This window comes from Staurois parvus, unplaced genomic scaffold, assembly GCF_062004578.1.
Source record: "Staurois parvus isolate SC_StPar_1 unplaced genomic scaffold, SC_StPar_1.0 ptg000333l, whole genome shotgun sequence".
Taxonomy (NCBI): Eukaryota; Metazoa; Chordata; class Amphibia; order Anura; family Ranidae; genus Staurois; species Staurois parvus.
In genome coordinates this window covers 742,802-758,168 of record NW_028318129.1, presented here as the reverse complement: position 1 = coordinate 758,168, position 15,367 = coordinate 742,802, and the positions used below count along the sequence as shown (strand labels likewise).

General features: G+C 57.5%; 5 non-coding genes across 5 annotated transcripts; all 5 read left to right on the top strand.

Moving 5' to 3' along the window:
* Positions 1-908: 908 nt before the first annotated feature.
* LOC149457231 (5S ribosomal RNA) lies at positions 909-1,027 on the top strand. The gene has a single exon (XR_016313676.1). It is a non-coding gene; the product is annotated as a 5S ribosomal RNA (ribosomal RNA).
* Positions 1,028-3,819: 2,792 nt separating this feature from the next.
* On the top strand, positions 3,820-3,938 carry LOC149457230 (5S ribosomal RNA). Its single transcript, XR_016313679.1, has one exon. It is a non-coding gene; the product is annotated as a 5S ribosomal RNA (ribosomal RNA).
* Positions 3,939-6,770: 2,832 nt separating this feature from the next.
* On the top strand, positions 6,771-6,889 carry LOC149457229 (5S ribosomal RNA). Its single transcript, XR_016313675.1, has one exon. It is a non-coding gene; the product is annotated as a 5S ribosomal RNA (ribosomal RNA).
* Positions 6,890-9,669: 2,780 nt separating this feature from the next.
* On the top strand, positions 9,670-9,788 carry LOC149457228 (5S ribosomal RNA). Its single transcript, XR_016313678.1, has one exon. It is a non-coding gene; the product is annotated as a 5S ribosomal RNA (ribosomal RNA).
* A 2,793-nt stretch (positions 9,789-12,581) lies between these two features.
* LOC149457227 (5S ribosomal RNA) lies at positions 12,582-12,700 on the top strand. Its single transcript, XR_016313674.1, has one exon. It is a non-coding gene; the product is annotated as a 5S ribosomal RNA (ribosomal RNA).
* Positions 12,701-15,367: the final 2,667 nt, after the last annotated feature.

The window sequence follows — 15,367 nt, the reverse complement described above, 5'->3', positions numbered from 1 at the left end:
GTCCTGCATCCCGCTTAGGCTCCGCGGCCCAGCCCTTTGCCAGCGCTCTCCTCAGCCGCTTTGGCGCTCTCACGCCTGCTCTCCAGTCGCCTTGCGCCGACACATTCCGCTGCGCTCCCCAGGCCGGGGGACAGCAGCGGGGAAGGCACGCGCGCCGGCCCCCCAAGCCAGCCAGAAGCAACAGAGCCGCCGAAGGCCACGATACCTGCGCCCTGAGGCGGTTAGAGCGCCGGGCCCGCTGCTGGAGGCAGGGGCCCTGTGCGTCAGGGCCCTGTGGTGTGCGCAAGGGGGAGCCGGCCACTGGGGCGGTGAAAAAGAGCGAGGGCCGGAGCGCAAGGAACTGGCGTTTGTAGGCCCCGGTGCCAGCAGGGTCCCTAGCCTTGGTTTGGGTCAGGGACAAGGAGGCGGGAGCGCTGTCCGGCGCCCTGAGAGGTCTGGCTGGCAAGCGAGCGTAGGCCCCTTGCTTTGCGGTGCTCTTTGCGGCTGCTGTGTCCAAAGCTTGCTCCCCGCGGCTGGTGTGGTGCTCAGCCCTGCGAGCCAAAGGCTTGAAGTCAGGCCAGGGGAAGGCGGGAAGGAGAAGGAGGAGCGGTTGAGGCCAGGCTGGCGTGGTGTGCTTGTGCCTGAGGAGGTGCGGTCAGGAAGAGGTTAAAGAGGGAGCAAAGCAACGGGGGGGGAGGCAGGGGTTTGAGGAGAGTGAGTGAGAGAGGAGAGACGGGGCGGTGTGTCAGTTGTGCCGGTGGGTGAGAAGGAAACAGTAGCAGCAGCAGCAGCAGCAGCAGCAGCAGCAGCAGCAGCAGCAGCAGCAGCAGCAGCAGCAGGCGGCTTGTCCTGGGTAGTAGAGCCGAGGAAAGGCGGAGGCCAGGCTGCCCGTGACAAGTAGAAGAGGCTTGAAGGAGAGCCTGAGTACTGCCTACGGCCACACCACCCTGAACGCGCCCGATCTCGTCTGATCTCGGAAGCTAAGCAGGGTCGGGCCTGGTTAGTACTTGGATGGGAGACCGCCTGGGAATACCAGGTGCTGTAGACTTTTGCTTTTCCTCCAGCAGGGGTCACTCTCCTCCATGGCTCTTTCACATTCACTTTTACCTCCCAGCTCTCCAAGCCCTCCTGCTGCACACCTGCACTCAAGGAAACAACCTTTTCATCCCCTGCTCATTTGCCAGCTCGGCCCACTCACAAACAAATCAGCCCTCTCAAAATACAATGCTAGCTGCATTGGAACACTCACAGACAGAAGAGCAAGAAAAAAACTCACAAGAAATGCATGGCTAACAAATCAGGCGCTCATTTGCAGGTTCACCAGGGAACACAGGTATCTCATCCCCTTCACAAAACAGGGCTTAGTGCTTGCTGGCAAATCCCTTCTTGGCAATCCCAGAGGTCAGGCGTTACCTGGAGTTGGCCACCAGCTTTGCACACATCTCAGGAGGGATTTTGGCCCACTCCTCTTGGCAGATCCTCTCCAAATCATGAAGGTTTGGCGGCTGACGTTTGGCAACTCCAACTTTCAGCTCCCTCCACAGAGATATTGTCAGCCGGATGAAGGTCTGGAGACTGGCTAGGCCACTCCAGGAGCTTAACGTGCTTCTTCTCCAGCCGCTGCTTTGTTGCCTTGGCCGCGTGTTTTGGCTCCTTGTCATGCTGGAACAGCCACCCGCCATTCATTTTCAATGCCCTGGCTGAGGGGAGAAGGTTCTTGCCCAAGATTTGCCGCTCCATTGCCCCGTCCATGGTCCCCTTGATGCGGTGCAGTTGTCCTGTCCCCTTAGCAGAAAAACACCCCCAAAGCAGGATATTTCCACCACCATGTTTGACAGTTGGGATGGTGTTCTTGGGGTCATAGGCAGCATTCCTCGTCCTCTGCCTCCAAACACGGCGAGTTGAGTTGATGCCAAAGAGCTCCATGTTGGTCGTCTCATCTGACCACGACACTTTCAACCAGTCCTGCTCTGCCTCATTCAGATGTTCAGTGGCAAACTTCAGACGGGCCTGGACATGTGCTCTCTTGAGCAGAGGGACCTTGCGGGCACTGCGGGATTTCAATCCTCGTCGGCGTAGTGTGTTACCCATTGTTCTCTTGGTGACTGCGGTCCCAGCTGGCCGGAGATGATTGACAAGATCCTCACTCGTAGTTCTGGGATGATGCCTCACTGTTGTCATGATCATTGACACTCCACGAGGGGAGATCTTGCACGGGGCACCGGTCCTAGGGAGACTGACAGTTGCTTTGTGTTTCTTCCATTTGCGAATGATTGCACCGACTGTTGTCACCTTCTCACCAAGCTGCTTGGCCATAGTTTGGTAGCCCAGTCCAGCCTTGTGTAGGTCTTCGATCCTGTTCCTGACATCCCTGGACAGCTCTTTGGTCTTTGCCGTGGTGGAGGGTTTGGAATCTGATGGTTTGATTGCTCCTGTGGACAGGTGTCTTTTATACAGGTCAGAAAATGAGATTAGCATCTCTCCCTTTAAGAGGCTGCTTCTAATCTCAGCTTGTTACCTGTGTGAAAGACACCTGGGAGCCAGAAATGCCGCTGAATGATAGGGGATGGAATACCTATTTCCCTCAGGAACATGCGAATCAGCGCATCATTGGTTAGACATGCAGTTCTTTTGAATGTTTTCTTGCTAGTCTGTCTCTCAGTCAATACACCTAGCATTGGATTTTTAGACCGATCGATCATTTGTTTGTGAGCGGGCAAAGATTCAAAATCAGCAGGGGGTGAAATACTCCTTTCCTTCACTGTAGCTCCCCCAAAGTCCCCAGGCCAGCCTAGGCTTTTCTGAGCCCGCTTCCCTTTTGCGGGCCGCTCTTTTCAAAACACGCTGGCTTTCTTCTCTGTGTCCCTCAGGAGCTGGCCACGCATCCAGCCCCCTCCGGCAGCGGAGCAACGCTCAGACGCCAGCCCCAGCCAGCTAGCCCCGTCCTGCATCCCGCTTAGGCTCCGCGGCCCAGCCCTTTGCCAGCGCTCTCCTCAGCCGCTTTGGCGCTCTCACGCCTGCTCTCCAGTCGCCTTGCGCCGACACATTCCGCTGCGCTCCCCAGGCCGGGGGACAGCAGCGGGGAAGGCACGCGCGCCGGCCCCCCAAGCCAGCCAGAAGCAACAGAGCCGCCGAAGGCCACGATACCTGCGCCCTGAGGCGGTTAGAGCGCCGGGCCCGCTGCTGGAGGCAGGGGCCTGTGCGTCAGGGCCCTGTGGTGTGCGCAAGGGGGAGCCGGCCACTGGGGCGGTGAAAAAGAGCGAGGGCCGGAGCGCAAGGAACTGGCGTTTGTAGGCCCCGGTGCCAGCAGGGTCCCTAGCCTTGGTTTGGGTCAGGGGCAGGGAGGCGGGAGCGCTGTCCGGCGCCCCGAGAGGTCTGGCTGGCAAGCGAGCGTAGGCCCCTTGCTTTGCGGTGCTCTTTGCGGCTGCTGTGTCCAAAGCTTGCTCCCCGCGGCTGGTGTGGTGCTCAGCCCTGCGAGCCAAAGGCTTGAAGTCAGGCCAGGGGAAGGCGGGAAGGAGAAGGAGGAGCGGTTGAGGCCAGGCTGGCGTGGTGTGCTTGTGCCTGAGGAGGTGCGGTCAGGAAGAGGTTAAAGAGGGAGCAAAGCAACGGGGGGGGAGGCAGGGGTTTGAGGAGAGTGAGTGAGAGAGGAGAGACGGGGCGGTGTGTCAGTTGTGCCGGTGGGTGAGAAGGAAACAGTAGCAGCAGCAGCAGCAGCAGCAGCAGCAGCAGCAGCAGCAGCAGCAGCAGCAGGCGGCTTGTCCTGGGTAGTAGAGCCGAGGAAAGGCGGAGGCCAGGCTGCCCGTGACAAGTAGAAGAGGCTTGAAGGAGAGCCTGAGTACTGCCTACGGCCACACCACCCTGAACGCGCCCGATCTCGTCTGATCTCGGAAGCTAAGCAGGGTCGGGCCTGGTTAGTACTTGGATGGGATCCCGCCTGGGAATACCAGGTGCTGTAGGCTTTTGCTTTTCCTCCAGCAGGGGTCACTCTCCTCCATGGCTCTTTCACATTCACTTTTACCTCCCCGCTCTCCAAGCCCTCCTGCTGCACACCTGCACTCAAGGAAACAACCTTTTCATCCCCTGCTCATTTGCCAGCTCGGCCCACTCACAAACAAATCAGCCCTCTCAAAATACAATGCTAGCTGCATTGGAACACTCACAGACAGAAGAGCAAGAAAAAAACTCACAAGAAATGCATGGCTAACAAATCAGGCGCTCATTTGCAGGTTCACCAGGGAACACAGGTATCTCATCCCCTTCACAAAACAGGGCTTAGTGCTTGCTGGCAAATCCCTTCTTGGCAATCCCAGAGGTCAGGCGTTACCTGGAGTTGGCCACCAGCTTTGCACACATCTCAGGAGGGATTTTGGCCCACTCCTCTTGGCAGATCCTCTCCAAATCATGAAGGTTTGGCGGCTGACGTTTGGCAACTCCAACTTTCAGCTCCCTCCACAGAGATATTGTCAGCCGGATGAAGGTCTGGAGACTGGCTAGGCCACTCCAGGAGCTTAACGTGCTTCTTCTCCAGCCGCTGCTTTGTTGCCTTGGCCGCGTGTTTTGGCTCCTTGTCATGCTGGAACAGCCACCCGCCATTCATTTTCAATGCCCTGGCTGAGGGGAGAAGGTTCTTGCCCAAGATTTGCCGCTCCATTGCCCCGTCCATGGTCCCCTTGATGCGGTGCAGTTGTCCTGTCCCCTTAGCAGAAAAACACCCCCAAAGCAGCATATTTCCACCACCATGTTTGACAGTTGGGATGGTGTTCTTGGGGTCATAGGCAGCATTCCTCGTCCTCTGCCTCCAAACACGGCGAGTTGAGTTGATGCCAAAGAGCTCCATGTTGGTCGTCTCATCTGACCACGACACTTTCAACCAGTCCTGCTCTGCCTCATTCAGATGTTCAGTGGCAAACTTCAGACGGGCCTGGACATGTGCTCTCTTGAGCAGAGGGACCTTGCGGGCACTGCGGGATTTCAATCCTCGTCGGCGTAGTGTGTTACCCATTGTTCTCTTGGTGACTGCGGTCCCAGCTGGCCGGAGATGATTGACAAGATCCTCACTCGTAGTTCTGGGATGATGCCTCACTGTTGTCATGATCATTGACACTCCACGAGGGGAGATCTTGCACGGGGCACCGGTCCTAGGGAGACTGACAGTTGCTTTGTGTTTCTTCCATTTGCGAATGATTGCACCGACTGTTGTCACCTTCTCACCAAGCTGCTTGGCCATAGTTTGGTAGCCCAGTCCAGCCTTGTGTAGGTCTTCGATCCTGTTCCTGACATCCCTGGACAGCTCTTTGGTCTTTGCCGTGGTGGAGGGTTTGGAATCTGATGGTTTGATTGCTCCTGTGGACAGGTGTCTTTTATACAGGTCAGAAAATGAGATTAGCATCTCTCCCTTTAAGAGGCTGCTTCTAATCTCAGCTTGTTACCTGTGTGAAAGACACCTGGGAGCCAGAAATGCCGCTGAATGATAGGGGATGGAATACCTATTTCCCTCAGGAACATGCGAATCAGCGCATCATTGGTTAGACATGCAGTTCTTTTGAATGTTTTCTTGCTAGTCTGTCTCTCAGTCAATACACCTAGCATTGGATTTTTAGACCGATCGATCATTTGTTTGTGAGCGGGCAAAGATTCAAAATCAGCAGGGGGTGAAATACTCCTTTCCTTCACTGTAGCTCCCCCAAAGTCCCCAGACCAGCCTAGGCTTTTCTGAGCCCGCTTCCCTTTTGCGGGCCGCTCTTTTCAAAACACGCTGGCTTTCTTCTCTGTGTCCCTCAGGAGCTGGCCACGCATCCAGCCCCCTCCGGCAGCGGAGCAACGCTCAGACGCCAGCCCCAGCCAGCTAGCCCCGTCCTGCATCCCGCTTAGGCTCCGCGGCCCAGCCCTTTGCCAGCGCTCTCCTCAGCCGCTTTGGCGCTCTCACGCCTGCTCTCCAGTCGCCTTGCGCCGACACATTCCGCTGCGCTCCCCAGGCCGGGGGACAGCAGCGGGGAAGGCACGCGCGCCGGCCCCCCAAGCCAGCCAGAAGCAACAGAGCCGCCGAAGGCCACGATACCTGCGCCCTGAGGCGGTTAGAGCGCCGGGCCCGCTGCTGGAGGCAGGGGCCCTGTGCGTCAGGGCCCTGTGGTGTGCGCAAGGGGGAGCCGGCCACTGGGGCGGTGAAAAAGAGCGAGGGCCGGAGCGCAAGGAACTGGCGTTTGTAGGCCCCGGTGCCAGCAGGGTCCCTAGCCTTGGTTTGGGTCAGGGACAAGGAGGCGGGAGCGCTGTCCGGCGCCCCGAGAGGTCTGGCTGGCAAGCGAGCGTAGGCCCCTTGCTTTGCGGTGCTCTTTGCGGCTGCTGTGTCCAAAGCTTGCTCCCCGCGGCTGGTGTGGTGCTCAGCCCTGCGAGCCAAAGGCTTGAAGTCAGGCCAGGGGAAGGCGGGAAGGAGAAGGAGGAGCGGTTGAGGCCAGGCTGGCGTGGTGTGCTTGTGCCTGAGGAGGTGCGGTCAGGAAGAGGTTAAAGAGGGAGCAAAGCAACGGGGGGGGAGGCAGGGGTTTGAGGAGAGTGAGTGAGAGAGGAGAGACGGGGCGGTGTGTCAGTTGTGCCGGTGGGTGAGAAGGAAACAGTAGCAGCAGCAGCAGCAGCAGCAGCAGCAGCAGCAGCAGCAGCAGCAGCAGCAGCAGCAGCAGCAGCAGCAGCAGCAGCAGCAGCAGCAGCAGGCGGCTTGTCCTGGGTAGTAGAGCCGAGGAAAGGCGGAGGCCAGGCTGCCCGTGACAAGTAGAAGAGGCTTGAAGGAGAGCCTGAGTACTGCCTACGGCCACACCACCCTGAACGCGCCCGATCTCGTCTGATCTCGGAAGCTAAGCAGGGTCGGGCCTGGTTAGTACTTGGATGGGAGACCGCCTGGGAATACCAGGTGCTGTAGACTTTTGCTTTTCCTCCAGCAGGGGTCACTCTCCTCCATGGCTCTTTCACATTCACTTTTACCTCCCAGCTCTCCAAGCCCTCCTGCTGCACACCTGCACTCAAGGAAACAACCTTTTCATCCCCTGCTCATTTGCCAGCTCGGCCCACTCACAAACAAATCAGCCCTCTCAAAATACAATGCTAGCTGCATTGGAACACTCACAGACAGAAGAGCAAGAAAAAAACTCACAAGAAATGCATGGCTAACAAATCAGGCGCTCATTTGCAGGTTCACCAGGGAACACAGGTATCTCATCCCCTTCACAAAACAGGGCTTAGTGCTTGCTGGCAAATCCCTTCTTGGCAATCCCAGAGGTCAGGCGTTACCTGGAGTTGGCCACCAGCTTTGCACACATCTCAGGAGGGATTTTGGCCCACTCCTCTTGGCAGATCCTCTCCAAATCATGAAGGTTTGGCGGCTGACGTTTGGCAACTCCAACTTTCAGCTCCCTCCACAGAGATATTGTCAGCCGGATGAAGGTCTGGAGACTGGCTAGGCCACTCCAGGAGCTTAACGTGCTTCTTCTCTAGCCGCTGCTTTGTTGCCTTGGCCGCGTGTTTTGGCTCCTTGTCATGCTGGAACAGCCACCCGCCATTCATTTTCAATGCCCTGGCTGAGGGGAGAAGGTTCTTGCCCAAGATTTGCCGCTCCATTGCCCCGTCCATGGTCCCCTTGATGCGGTGCAGTTGTCCTGTCCCCTTAGCAGAAAAACACCCCCAAAGCAGCATATTTCCACCACCATGTTTGACAGTTGGGATGGTGTTCTTGGGGTCATAGGCAGCATTCCTCGTCCTCTGCCTCCAAACACGGCGAGTTGAGTTGATGCCAAAGAGCTCCATGTTGGTCGTCTCATCTGACCACGACACTTTCAACCAGTCCTGCTCTGCCTCATTCAGATGTTCAGTGGCAAACTTCAGACGGGCCTGGACATGTGCTCTCTTGAGCAGAGGGACCTTGCGGGCACTGCGGGATTTCAATCCTCGTCGGCGTAGTGTGTTACCCATTGTTCTCTTGGTGACTGCGGTCCCAGCTGGCCGGAGATGATTGACAAGATCCTCACTCGTAGTTCTGGGATGATGCCTCACTGTTGTCATGATCATTGACACTCCACGAGGGGAGATCTTGCACGGGGCACCGGTCCTAGGGAGACTGACAGTTGCTTTGTGTTTCTTCCATTTGCGAATGATTGCACCGACTGTTGTCACCTTCTCACCAAGCTGCTTGGCCATAGTTTGGTAGCCCAGTCCAGCCTTGTGTAGGTCTTCGATCCTGTTCCTGACATCCCTGGACAGCTCTTTGGTCTTTGCCGTGGTGGAGGGTTTGGAATCTGATGGTTTGATTGCTCCTGTGGACAGGTGTCTTTTATACAGGTCAGAAAATGAGATTAGCATCTCTCCCTTTAAGAGGCTGCTTCTAATCTCAGCTTGTTACCTGTGTGAAAGACACCTGGGAGCCAGAAATGCCGCTGAATGATAGGGGATGGAATACCTATTTCCCTCAGGAACATGCGAATCAGCGCATCATTGGTTAGACATGCAGTTCTTTTGAATGTTTTCTTGCTAGTCTGTCTCTCAGTCAATACACCTAGCATTGGATTTTTAGACCGATCGATCATTTGTTTGTGAGCGGGCAAAGATTCAAAATCAGCAGGGGGTGAAATACTCCTTTCCTTCACTGTAGCTCCCCCAAAGTCCCCAGGCCAGCCTAGGCTTTTCTGAGCCCGCTTCCCTTTTGCGGGCCGCTCTTTTCAAAACACGCTGGCTTTCTTCTCTGTGTCCCTCAGGAGCTGGCCACGCATCCAGCCCCCTCCGGCAGCGGAGCAACGCTCAGACGCCAGCCCCAGCCAGCTAGCCCCGTCCTGCATCCCGCTTAGGCTCCGCGGCCCAGCCCTTTGCCAGCGCTCTCCTCAGCCGCTTTGGCGCTCTCACGCCTGCTCTCCAGTCGCCTTGCGCCGACACATTCCGCTGCGCTCCCCAGGCCGGGGGACAGCAGCGGGGAAGGCACGCGCGCCGGCCCCCCAAGCCAGCCAGAAGCAACAGAGCCGCCGAAGGCCACGATACCTGCGCCCTGAGGCGGTTAGAGCGCCGGGCCCGCTGCTGGAGGCAGGGGCCTGTGCGTCAGGGCCCTGTGGTGTGCGCAAGGGGGAGCCGGCCACTGGGGCGGTGAAAAAGAGCGAGGGCCGGAGCGCAAGGAACTGGCGTTTGTAGGCCCCGGTGCCAGCAGGGTCCCTAGCCTTGGTTTGGGTCAGGGGCAGGGAGGCGGGAGCGCTGTCCGGCGCCCCGAGAGGTCTGGCTGGCAAGCGAGCGTAGGCCCCTTGCTTTGCGGTGCTCTTTGCGGCTGCTGTGTCCAAAGCTTGCTCCCCGCGGCTGGTGTGGTGCTCAGCCCTGCGAGCCAAAGGCTTGAAGTCAGGCCAGGGGAAGGCGGGAAGGAGAAGGAGGAGCGGTTGAGGCCAGGCTGGCGTGGTGTGCTTGTGCCTGAGGAGGTGCGGTCAGGAAGAGGTTAAAGAGGGAGCAAAGCAACGGGGGGGGAGGCAGGGGTTTGAGGAGAGTGAGTGAGAGAGGAGAGACGGGGCGGTGTGTCAGTTGTGCCGGTGGGTGAGAAGGAAACAGTAGCAGCAGCAGCAGCAGCAGCAGCAGCAGCAGCAGCAGCAGGCGGCTTGTCCTGGGTAGTAGAGCCGAGGAAAGGCGGAGGCCAGGCTGCCCGTGACAAGTAGAAGAGGCTTGAAGGAGAGCCTGAGTACTGCCTACGGCCACACCACCCTGAACGCGCCCGATCTCGTCTGATCTCGGAAGCTAAGCAGGGTCGGGCCTGGTTAGTACTTGGATGGGATCCCGCCTGGGAATACCAGGTGCTGTAGGCTTTTGCTTTTCCTCCAGCAGGGGTCACTCTCCTCCATGGCTCTTTCACATTCACTTTTACCTCCCCGCTCTCCAAGCCCTCCTGCTGCACACCTGCACTCAAGGAAACAACCTTTTCATCCCCTGCTCATTTGCCAGCTCGGCCCACTCACAAACAAATCAGCCCTCTCAAAATACAATGCTAGCTGCATTGGAACACTCACAGACAGAAGAGCAAGAAAAAAACTCACAAGAAATGCATGGCTAACAAATCAGGCGCTCATTTGCAGGTTCACCAGGGAACACAGGTATCTCATCCCCTTCACAAAACAGGGCTTAGTGCTTGCTGGCAAATCCCTTCTTGGCAATCCCAGAGGTCAGGCGTTACCTGGAGTTGGCCACCAGCTTTGCACACATCTCAGGAGGGATTTTGGTCCACTCCTCTTGGCAGATCCTCTCCAAATCATGAAGGTTTGGCGGCTGACGTTTGGCAACTCCAACTTTCAGCTCCCTCCACAGAGATATTGTCAGCCGGATGAAGGTCTGGAGACTGGCTAGGCCACTCCAGGAGCTTAACGTGCTTCTTCTCCAGCCGCTGCTTTGTTGCCTTGGCCGCGTGTTTTGGCTCCTTGTCATGCTGGAACAGCCACCCGCCATTCATTTTCAATGCCCTGGCTGAGGGGAGAAGGTTCTTGCCCAAGATTTGCCGCTCCATTGCCCCGTCCATGGTCCCCTTGATGCGGTGCAGTTGTCCTGTCCCCTTAGCAGAAAAACACCCCCAAAGCAGCATATTTCCACCACCATGTTTGACAGTTGGGATGGTGTTCTTGGGGTCATAGGCAGCATTCCTCGTCCTCTGCCTCCAAACACGGCGAGTTGAGTTGATGCCAAAGAGCTCCATGTTGGTCGTCTCATCTGACCACGACACTTTCAACCAGTCCTGCTCTGCCTCATTCAGATGTTCAGTGGCAAACTTCAGACGGGCCTGGACATGTGCTCTCTTGAGCAGAGGGACCTTGCGGGCACTGCGGGATTTCAATCCTCGTCGGCGTAGTGTGTTACCCATTGTTCTCTTGGTGACTGCGGTCCCAGCTGGCCGGAGATGATTGACAAGATCCTCACTCGTAGTTCTGGGATGATGCCTCACTGTTGTCATGATCATTGACACTCCACGAGGGGAGATCTTGCACGGGGCACCGGTCCTAGGGAGACTGACAGTTGCTTTGTGTTTCTTCCATTTGCGAATGATTGCACCGACTGTTGTCACCTTCTCACCAAGCTGCTTGGCCATAGTTTGGTAGCCCAGTCCAGCCTTGTGTAGGTCTTCGATCCTGTTCCTGACATCCCTGGACAGCTCTTTGGTCTTTGCCGTGGTGGAGGGTTTGGAATCTGATGGTTTGATTGCTCCTGTGGACAGGTGTCTTTTATACAGGTCAGAAAATGAGATTAGCATCTCTCCCTTTAAGAGGCTGCTTCTAATCTCAGCTTGTTACCTGTGTGAAAGACACCTGGGAGCCAGAAATGCCGCTGAATGATAGGGGATGGAATACCTATTTCCCTCAGGAACATGCGAATCAGCGCATCATTGGTTAGACATGCAGTTCTTTTGAATGTTTTCTTGCTAGTCTGTCTCTCAGTCAATACACCTAGCATTGGATTTTTAGACCGATCGATCATTTGTTTGTGAGCGGGCAAAGATTCAAAATCAGCAGGGGGTGAAATACTCCTTTCCTTCACTGTAGCTCCCCCAAAGTCCCCAGACCAGCCTAGGCTTTTCTGAGCCCGCTTCCCTTTTGCGGGCCGCTCTTTTCAAAACACGCTGGCTTTCTTCTCTGTGTCCCTCAGGAGCTGGCCACGCATCCAGCCCCCTCCGGCAGCGGAGCAACGCTCAGACGCCAGCCCCAGCCAGCTAGCCCCGTCCTGCATCCCGCTTAGGCTCCGCGGCCCAGCCCTTTGCCAGCGCTCTCCTCAGCCGCTTTGGCGCTCTCACGCCTGCTCTCCAGTCGCCTTGCGCCGACACATTCCGCTGCGCTCCCCAGGCCGGGGGACAGCAGCGGGGAAGGCACGCGCGCCGGCCCCCCAAGCCAGCCAGAAGCAACAGAGCCGCCGAAGGCCACGATACCTGCGCCCTGAGGCGGTTAGAGCGCCGGGCCCGCTGCTGGAGGCAGGGGCCCTGTGCGTCAGGGCCCTGTGGTGTGCGCAAGGGGGAGCCGGCCACTGGGGCGGTGAAAAAGAGCGAGGGCCGGAGCGCAAGGAACTGGCGTTTGTAGGCCCCGGTGCCAGCAGGGTCCCTAGCCTTGGTTTGGGTCAGGGACAAGGAGGCGGGAGCGCTGTCCGGCGCCCTGAGAGGTCTGGCTGGCAAGCGAGCGTAGGCCCCTTGCTTTGCGGTGCTCTTTGCGGCTGCTGTGTCCAAAGCTTGCTCCCCGCGGCTGGTGTGGTGCTCAGCCCTGCGAGCCAAAGGCTTGAAGTCAGGCCAGGGGAAGGCGGGAAGGAGAAGGAGGAGCGGTTGAGGCCAGGCTGGCGTGGTGTGCTTGTGCCTGAGGAGGTGCGGTCAGGAAGAGGTTAAAGAGGGAGCAAAGCAACGGGGGGGGAGGCAGGGGTTTGAGGAGAGTGAGTGAGAGAGGAGAGACGGGGCGGTGTGTCAGTTGTGCCGGTGGGTGAGAAGGAAACAGTAGCAGCAGCAGCAGCAGCAGCAGCAGCAGCAGCAGCAGCAGCAGCAGCAGCAGGCGGCTTGTCCTGGGTAGTAGAGCCGAGGAAAGGCGGAGGCCAGGCTGCCCGTGACAAGTAGAAGAGGCTTGAAGGAGAGCCTGAGTACTGCCTACGGCCACACCACCCTGAACGCGCCCGATCTCGTCTGATCTCGGAAGCTAAGCAGGGTCGGGCCTGGTTAGTACTTGGATGGGAGACCGCCTGGGAATACCAGGTGCTGTAGACTTTTGCTTTTCCTCCAGCAGGGGTCACTCTCCTCCATGGCTCTTTCACATTCACTTTTACCTCCCAGCTCTCCAAGCCCTCCTGCTGCACACCTGCACTCAAGGAAACAACCTTTTCATCCCCTGCTCATTTGCCAGCTCGGCCCACTCACAAACAAATCAGCCCTCTCAAAATACAATGCTAGCTGCATTGGAACACTCACAGACAGAAGAGCAAGAAAAAAACTCACAAGAAATGCATGGCTAACAAATCAGGCGCTCATTTGCAGGTTCACCAGGGAACACAGGTATCTCATCCCCTTCACAAAACAGGGCTTAGTGCTTGCTGGCAAATCCCTTCTTGGCAATCCCAGAGGTCAGGCGTTACCTGGAGTTGGCCACCAGCTTTGCACACATCTCAGGAGGGATTTTGGCCCACTCCTCTTGGCAGATCCTCTCCAAATCATGAAGGTTTGGCGGCTGACGTTTGGCAACTCCAACTTTCAGCTCCCTCCACAGAGATATTGTCAGCCGGATGAAGGTCTGGAGACTGGCTAGGCCACTCCAGGAGCTTAACGTGCTTCTTCTCCAGCCGCTGCTTTGTTGCCTTGGCCGCGTGTTTTGGCTCCTTGTCATGCTGGAACAGCCACCCGCCATTCATTTTCAATGCCCTGGCTGAGGGGAGAAGGTTCTTGCCCAAGATTTGCCGCTCCATTGCCCCGTCCATGGTCCCCTTGATGCGGTGCAGTTGTCCTGTCCCCTTAGCAGAAAAACACCCCCAAAGCAGCATATTTCCACCACCATGTTTGACAGTTGGGATGGTGTTCTTGGGGTCATAGGCAGCATTCCTCGTCCTCTGCCTCCAAACACGGCGAGTTGAGTTGATGCCAAAGAGCTCCATGTTGGTCGTCTCATCTGACCACGACACTTTCAACCAGTCCTGCTCTGCCTCATTCAGATGTTCAGTGGCAAACTTCAGACGGGCCTGGACATGTGCTCTCTTGAGCAGAGGGACCTTGCGGGCACTGCGGGATTTCAATCCTCGTCGGCGTAGTGTGTTACCCATTGTTCTCTTGGTGACTGCGGTCCCAGCTGGCCGGAGATGATTGACAAGATCCTCACTCGTAGTTCTGGGATGATGCCTCACTGTTGTCATGATCATTGACACTCCACGAGGGGAGATCTTGCACGGGGCACCGGTCCTAGGGAGACTGACAGTTGCTTTGTGTTTCTTCCATTTGCGAATGATTGCACCGACTGTTGTCACCTTCTCACCAAGCTGCTTGGCCATAGTTTGGTAGCCCAGTCCAGCCTTGTGTAGGTCTTTGATCCTGTTCCTGACATCCCTGGACAGCTCTTTGGTCTTTGCCGTGGTGGAGGGTTTGGAATCTGATGGTTTGATTGCTCCTGTGGACAGGTGTCTTTTATACAGGTCAGAAAATGAGATTAGCATCTCTCCCTTTAAGAGGCTGCTTCTAATCTCAGCTTGTTACCTGTGTGAAAGACACCTGGGAGCCAGAAATGCCGCTGAATGATAGGGGATGGAATACCTATTTCCCTCAGGAACATGCGAATCAGCGCATCATTGGTTAGACATGCAGTTCTTTTGAATGTTTTCTTGCTAGTCTGTCTCTCAGTCAATACACCTAGCATTGGATTTTTAGACCGATCGATCATTTGTTTGTGAGCGGGCAAAGATTCAAAATCAGCAGGGGGTGAAATACTCCTTTCCTTCACTGTAGCTCCCCCAAAGTCCCCAGGCCAGCCTAGGCTTTTCTGAGCCCGCTTCCCTTTTGCGGGCCGCTCTTTTCAAAACACGCTGGCTTTCTTCTCTGTGTCCCTCAGGAGCTGGCCACGCATCCAGCCCCCTCCGGCAGCGGAGCAACGCTCAGACGCCAGCCCCAGCCAGCTAGCCCCGTCCTGCATCCCGCTTAGGCTCCGCGGCCCAGCCCTTTGCCAGCGCTCTCCTCAGCCGCTTTGGCGCTCTCACGCCTGCTCTCCAGTCGCCTTGCGCCGACACATTCCGCTGCGCTCCCCAGGCCGGGGGACAGCAGCGGGGAAGGCACGCGCGCCGGCCCCCCAAGCCAGCCAGAAGCAACAGAGCCGCCGAAGGCCACGATACCTGCGCCCTGAGGCGGTTAGAGCGCCGGGCCCGCTGCTGGAGGCAGGGGCCTGTGCGTCAGGGCCCTGTGGTGTGCGCAAGGGGGAGCCGGCCACTGGGGCGGTGAAAAAGAGCGAGGGCCGGAGCGCAAGGAACTGGCGTTTGTAGGCCCCGGTGCCAGCAGGGTCCCTAGCCTTGGTTTGGGTCAGGGGCAGGGAGGCGGGAGCGCTGTCCGGCGCCCCGAGAGGTCTGGCTGGCAAGCGAGCGTAGGCCCCTTGCTTTGCGGTGCTCTTTGCGGCTGCTGTGTCCAAAGCTTGCTCCCCGCGGCTGGTGTGGTGCTCAGCCCTGCGAGCCAAAGGCTTGAAGTCAGGCCAGGGGAAGGCGGGAAGGAGAAGGAGGAGCGGTTGAGGCCAGGCTGGCGTGGTGTGCTTGTGCCTGAGGAGGTGCGGTCAGGAAGAGGTTAAAGAGGGAGCAAAGCAACGGGGGGGGAGGCAGGGGTTTGAGGAGAGTGAGTGAGAGAGGAGAGACGGGGCGGTGTGTCAGTTGTGCCGGTGGGTGAGAAGGAAACAGTAGCAGCAGCAGCAGCAGC